Raw genomic sequence first — 6,981 nt, 5'->3', positions numbered from 1 at the left:
GAGGGAGAGGGAGAGGGAGAGGGAGAGGGAGAGGGAGAGATGGAGAGAGGGAGAGGGAGAGGGAGCGGTGAGATGGAGAGAGGGAGAGGGAGAGGGAGAGGGAGAGGGAGAGGGAGAGATGGAGAGAGGGAGAGAGGGAGAGGGAGAGGGAGAGGGAGAGATGGAGAGAGGGAGAGGGAGCGGTGAGATGGAGAGAGGGAGTGGTGAGATGGAGAGAGGGAGAGGAAGAGGGAGAGGGAGAGGGAGCGGTGAGATGGAGAGAGGGAGAGGGAGAGGAAGAGGGAGAGGGAGAGGGAGAGATGGAGAGAGGGAGCGGTGAGATGGAGAGAGGGAGAGGGAGAGGGAGAGATGGAGAGATGGAGAGAGGGAGCGGTGAGATGGAGATAGGGAAAGGGAGAGGAAGAGGAAGAGGAAAAGGAAGAGGGAGAGGCTGAGGGAGAGATAGAGAGAGGGAGCGGTGAGATGGAGAGAGGGAGAGGGAGAGGGAGAGGGAGAGGGAGAGAGGGAGCGGTGAGATGGAGAGAGGGAGAGGAAGAGGGAGAGGGAGAGAGGGAGCAGTGAGATGGAGAGGGAGAGGGAGAGAGGGAGCAGTGAGATGGAGAGAGGGAGAGGGAGAGGGAGAGGGAGAGATGGAGAGAGGGAGCGGTGAGACGGAGAGAGGGAGCGGTGAGATGGAGAGAGGGAGAGGGAGAGGAAGAGGCAGAGGGAGAGGGAGAGGGAGAGGGAGAGGAATAGATGGAGAGATGGAGAGAGGGAGTGTTGAGATGGAGAGAGGGAGAGGGAGAGGAACAGGGAGAGGGAGAGGGAGAGATGGAGAGAGGGAGAGATGGAGAGATGGAGAGAGGGAGCGGTGAGATGGAGAGAGGGAGAGGGAGAGGAAGAGGGAGAGGGAGAGCGAGAGCGAGAGGGAGAGAGGTAGATGGAGAGAGGGAGCGGTGAGATGGAGAGGGAGATATGGAGAGAGGGAGCGGTGAGATGGAGAGAGGGAGAGGGTGAGGGAGAGATGCAGAGAGGGAGAGGGAGAGGAAGAGGGAGAGGGAGAGATGGAGAGAGGGAGCGGTGAGATGGAGAGAGGGAGAAGGAGAGGGAGAGGGAGAGAGGGAGATGGAGAGGGAGAGAGGGAGCAGTGAGATGGAGAGAGGGAGAGGGAGAGGGAGAGATGGAGAGAGGGAGTGGTGAGATGGAGAGAGGGAGAGGAAGGGGGAGAGGGAGAGGGAGAGAGGGAGCAGTGAGATGGAGAGAGGGAGAGGGAGCGGTGAGATGGAGAGAGGGAGAGGGAGATATGGAGAGAGGGAGCGGTGAGATGGAGAGGGAGGGGAGAGGGAGAGGGAGATGGAGAGAGGGAGATGGAGAGAGTGAGCGGTGAGATGGAGAGAGGGAGAGGGAGAGGTAAATGGAGAGAGGGAGATGGAGAGAGGGAGCGGTGAAATGGAGAGAGGGAGAGGGAGAGGGAGAGGGAGAGGGAGAGAGGGAGCAGTGAGATGGAGAGATGGAGAGAGGGAGAGGAAGAGGGAGAGGGAGAGGGAGATGGGGAGCAGTGAGATGGAGATGGAGAGAGGGAGAGGGAGAGGAAGAGGCAGAGGGAGAAGGAGAGGGAGAGGTGGAGAGAGGGAGAGGAAGAGGGAGAGGGAGAGAGAGAGGGAGAGGGAGAGATGGAGAGAGGGAGATGGAGAGAGGGAGCGGTGAGATGGAGAGAGGGAGAGGGAGAGATGGAGAGAGGGAGCGGTGAGATGGAGAGAGGGAGATGGAGAGAGGGAGATGGAGAGAGGGAGCAGTGAGATGGAGAGAGGGAGAGGGAGAGGAAGAGGCAGAGGGAGAGGGAGAGGGAGAGGGAGAGGGAGAGAGGGAGAGGGAGAGGAAGAGGCAGAGGGAGAAGGAGAGGGAGAGATGGAGAGAGGGAGAGGGAGAGGGAGAGGAAGAGGGAGAGGGAGAGGGAGAGGGAGAGGGAGAGGGAGAGTGAGAGGGAGAAATGGAGAGAGGGAGATGGAGAGAGTGAGCGGTGAGATGGAGAGAGGGAGAGGGAGAGGTAAATGGAGAGAGGGAGATGGAGAGAGGGAGCGGTGAAATGGAGAGAGGGAGAGGGAGAGGGAGAGGGAGAGGGAGAGAGGGAGCAGTGAGATGGAGAGATGGAGAGAGGGAGAGGAAGAGGGAGAGGGAGAGGGAGATGGGGAGCAGTGAGATGGAGATGGAGAGAGGGAGAGGGAGAGGAAGAGGCAGAGGGAGAAGGAGAGGGAGAGGTGGAGAGAGGGAGAGGAAGAGGGAGAGGGAGAGAGAGAGGGAGAGGGAGAGATGGAGAGAGGGAGATGGAGAGAGGGAGCGGTGAGATGGAGAGAGGGAGAGGGAGAGATGGAGAGAGGGAGCGGTGAGATGGAGAGAGGGAGATGGAGAGAGGGAGATGGAGAGAGGGAGCAGTGAGATGGAGAGAGGGAGAGGGAGAGGAAGAGGCAGAGGGAGAGGGAGAGGGAGAGGGAGAGGGAGAGAGGGAGAGGGAGAGGAAGAGGCAGAGGGAGAAGGAGAGGGAGAGATGGAGAGAGGGAGAGGGAGAGGGAGAGGAAGAGGGAGAGGGAGAGGGAGAGGGAGAGGGAGAGGGAGAGTGAGAGGGAGAAATGGAGAGAGGGAGATGGAGAGAGGGAGCGGTGAGATGGAGAGTGGGAGATGGAGAGAGGGAGATGGAGAGAGGGAGCGGTGAGATGGAGAGAGGGAGAGGAAGAGGCAGAGGGAGAGGGAGAGGGAGAGAGGGAGAGGGAGAGGGAGAGGAAGAGGGAGAGGGAGAGCGAGAGGGAGAGAGGGAGATGGAGAGAGGGAGCGGTGAGATGGAGAGAGGGAGAGAGGGAGAGGAAGAGGGAGAGGAAGAGGAAGAGGGAGAGCGAGAGGGAGAGAGGGAGATGGAGAGAGGGAGCGGTGAGATGGAGAGGGAGAGGAAGAGGGAGAGGAAGAGGAAGAGGAAGAGGAAGAGGAAGAGGGAGAGGGTGAGGGAGAGATGGAGAGAGGGAGCGGTGAGATGGAGAGAGGGAGAGGAAGAGGGAGAGGGAGAGGGAGAGAGGGAGCAGTGAGATGGAGAGGGAGAGGGAGAGAGGGAGCAGTGAGATGGAGAGAGGGAGAGGGAGAGGGAGAGGGAGAGGGAGAGATGGAGAGAGGGAGCGGTGAGACGGAGAGAGGGAGCGGTGAGATGGAGAGAAGGAGAGGGAGAGGAAGAGGCAGAGGGAGAGGGAGAGGGAGAGGGAGAGGAATAGATGGAGAGATGGAGAGAGGGAGTGTTGAGATGGAGAGAGGGAGAGGGAGAGGAACAGGGAGAGGGAGAGGGAGAGATGGAGAGAGGGAGAGATGGAGAGATGGAGAGAGGGAGCGGTGAGATGGAGAGAGGGAGAGGGAGAGGGAGAGGAAGAGGGAGAGGGAGAGGGAGAGGGAGAGCGAGAGCGAGAGGGAGAGAGGTAGATGGAGAGAGGGAGCGGTGAGATGGAGAGGGAGATATGGAGAGAGGGAGCGGTGAGATGGAGAGAGGGAGAGGGTGAGGGAGAGATGCAGAGAGGGAGAGGGAGAGGAAGAGGGAGAGGGAGAGATGGAGAGAGGGAGCGGTGAGATGGAGAGAGGGAGAAGGAGAGGGAGAGGGAGAGAGGGAGATGGAGAGGGAGAGAGGGAGCAGTGAGATGGAGAGAGGGAGAGGGAGAGGGAGAGATGGAGAGAGGGAGTGGTGAGATGGAGAGAGGGAGAGGAAGGGGGAGAGGGAGAGGGAGAGAGGGAGCAGTGAGATGGAGAGAGGGAGAGGGAGCGGTGAGATGGAGAGAGGGAGAGGGAGAGGGAGAGGGAGATATGGAGAGAGGGAGCGGTGAGATGGAGAGGGAGGGGAGAGGGAGAGGGAGATGGAGAGAGGGAGATGGAGAGAGTGAGCGGTGAGATGGAGAGAGGGAGAGGGAGAGGTAAATGGAGAGAGGGAGATGGAGAGAGGGAGCGGTGAAATGGAGAGAGGGAGAGGGAGAGGGAGAGGGAGAGGGAGAGAGGGAGCAGTGAGATGGAGAGATGGAGAGAGGGAGAGGAAGAGGGAGAGGGAGAGGGAGAGGGGGAGCAGTGAGATGGAGATGGAGAGAGGGAGAGGGAGAGGAAGAGGCAGAGGGAGAAGGAGAGGGAGAGGTGGAGAGAGGGAGAGGAAGAGGGAGAGGGAGAGGGAGAGGGAGAGAGAGAGGGAGAGGGAGAGATGGAGAGAGGGAGATGGAGAGAGGGAGCGGTGAGATGGAGAGAGGGAGAGGGAGAGATGGAGAGAGGGAGATGGAGAGAGGGAGATGGAGAGAGGGAGCAGTGAGATGGAGAGAGGGAGAGGGAGAGGAAGAGGCAGAGGGAGAGGGAGAGGGAGAGAGGGAGAGGGAGAGGAAGAGGCAGAGGGAGAAGGAGAGGGAGAGATGGAGAGAGGGAGAGGGAGAGGAAGAGGGAGAGGGAGAGGGAGAGGGAGAGGGAGAGTGAGAGGGAGAAATGGAGAGAGGGAGATGGAGAGAGGGAGCGGTGAGATGGAGAGTGGGAGATGGAGAGAGGGAGATGGAGAGAGGGAGCGGTGAGATGGAGAGAGGGAGAGGAAGAGGCAGAGGGAGAGGGAGAGGGAGAGAGGGAGAGGGAGAGGGAGAGGAAGAGGGAGAGGGAGAGCGAGAGGGAGAGAGGGAGATGGAGAGAGGGAGCGGTGAGATGGAGAGAGGGAGAGAGGGAGAGGAAGAGGGAGAGGAAGAGGGAGAGGGAGAGCGAGAGGGAGAGAGGGAGATGGAGAGAGGGAGCGGTGAGATGGAGAGGGAGATATGGAGAGAGGGAGCGGTGAGATGGAGAGAGGGAGAGGAAGAGGGAGAGGAAGAGGAAGAGGAAGAGGAAGAGGAAGAGGAAGAGGGAGAGGGAGAGCGAGAGGGAGAGAGGGTGATGGAGAGAGGGAGCGTGAGATGGAGAGAGGGAGAGGGAGAGGGAGAGGGAGAGGGAGAGCGAGAGGGAGAGAGGGAGATGGAGAGAGGGAGCGGTGAGATGGAGAGGGAGATATGTGGAGAGGGAGCGGTGAGATGGAGAGAGGGAGAGGAAGAGGGAGAGGGAGAGGAAGAGGAAGAGGAAGAGGAAGAGGGAGAGGGAGAGGGAGAGGGAGAGAGGGAGCGTTGAGATGGAGAGAGGGAGAGGAAGAGGAAGAGGAAGAGGAAGAGGGAGAGGGAGAGGGAGAGAGGGAGAGGGAGAGGGAGAGAGGGAGCGGTGAGATTGAGAGAGGGAGAGGGAGAGGGAGAGAGGGAGAGGGAGAGGGGGAGCGGTGAGATGGAGAGAGGGAGAGGGAGAGGGAGAGGGAGAGGGTGAGAGAGGGTAGCAGAGAAGAAGAGAGAGGTAGGAGAGATGGAGAGAGAGGTAGCAGAGAAGGAGAGGTAGGATAGAAGGAGAGAGGGATGGGTGAGAAGGAGAGAGGGAGAGAGAAGGAGAGAGAGGTAGGAGAGAAGGAGAGAGAGGTATGAGAGAAGGAGAGAGAGGTAGGAGAGAAGGAGAGAGAGGTAGGAGAGAAGGAGAGAGAGAGGTAGCAGAGAAGGAGAGAGAGGTAGCAGAGAAGGAGAGAGAGGTAGAAGTGAAGGACAGAGAGGTAGGAGAGAAGGAGAGAGGGGTAGGGGAGAAGAAGAGAGAGGTAGCAGAAAAGCCGAGAGAGGTAGGAGGAGAGGAGACGAGAGCGAGGTAGGAGAGAAGGAGAGAGAGAGGTAGGAAAGAAGGAGAGAGAGAGGTAGGAGAGGAGAGCGAGGTAGGAGAAAGAGGGTAGGAGAGATGGAGATGGGTAGCAGAGAAGGAGAGAGTTACTACAGTATATAGACATAATATGACATTTGTAATGTCTTTATTCTTTAGGAACTTCTGTGAGTGTAATGTTTACTGTTTACTTTTTATTGTTTATTTGACTTTTGTTTATTATCTGCTTCACTTGCTTTGGCAATGTTAACACATGTTTCCCATGCCAATAAAGCCCCTTGAATTGAATTGAATTGTATTGAGAGAGTTAGGAGAGAAGGTTCACAGTTCGTCTAGTGTGTTTTTCACCTTATCCCTCACATAAATTTACGACTGTCATTCATCAACAGGAAGCAGACAGGGCGGAAGGAGTGATAACACACAAACACACACACACACAAACCACACGCCTGCACACATACACACACAACAAACATTAATCAGACAAGCAATGCCAAACCAAGAACATACTGTAGGTAGCCACATACTCTTTAGCTCCGATATAACCATTAAATTGTAGTAATAATCAACAGCAAGCTGCTTTAATCTGTGATAATATAAGAACATGTTTCATATCATGCATGCTGGAGAGTGTGGTCAGGGCATGTGTGCTGCTGATTCCTGCGGTAGATAGAGGGAAGGCCCTGTCAATGCCTGTATCTCTGCCCCATCAGGAGCCTGGCTGTATGATGTAGGGCTGGGACACTGATGAATGCCAAGAGCTGCTTTACCTCACACAGAATGCCTGTATCTCTGCCCCATCAGGAGCCTGGCTGTATGATGTAGGGCTGGGACACTGATGAATGCCAAGAGCTGCTTTACCTCACACAGAATGCCTGTATCTCTGCCCCATCAGGAGCCTGGCTGTATGATGTAGGGCTGGGACACTGATGAATGCCAAGAGCTGCTTTACCTCACACAGAATGCCTGTATCTCTGCCCCATCAGGAGCCTGGCTGTATGATGTAGGGCTGGGACACTGATGAATGCCAAGAGCTGCTTTACCTCACACAGAATGCCTGTATCTCTGCCCCATCAGGAATCCTGGCTGTATGATGTAGGGCTGGGACACTGATGAATGCCAAGAGCTGCTTTACCTCACACAGAATGCCTGTATCTCTGCCCCATCAGGAGCCTGGCTGTATGATGTAGGGCTGGGACACTGATGAATGCCAAGAGCTGCTTTACCTCACACAGAATGCCTGTATCTCTGCCCCATCAGGAGCCTGGCTGTATGATGTAGGGCTGGGACACTGATGAATGC

This window comes from Oncorhynchus mykiss, chromosome 12, assembly GCF_013265735.2.
Source record: "Oncorhynchus mykiss isolate Arlee chromosome 12, USDA_OmykA_1.1, whole genome shotgun sequence".
NCBI classification, from domain to species: domain Eukaryota; kingdom Metazoa; phylum Chordata; class Actinopteri; order Salmoniformes; family Salmonidae; genus Oncorhynchus; species Oncorhynchus mykiss.
The sequence above is the reverse complement of the archived record's forward strand: the minus strand, read 5'-3'. Positions refer to the sequence as shown.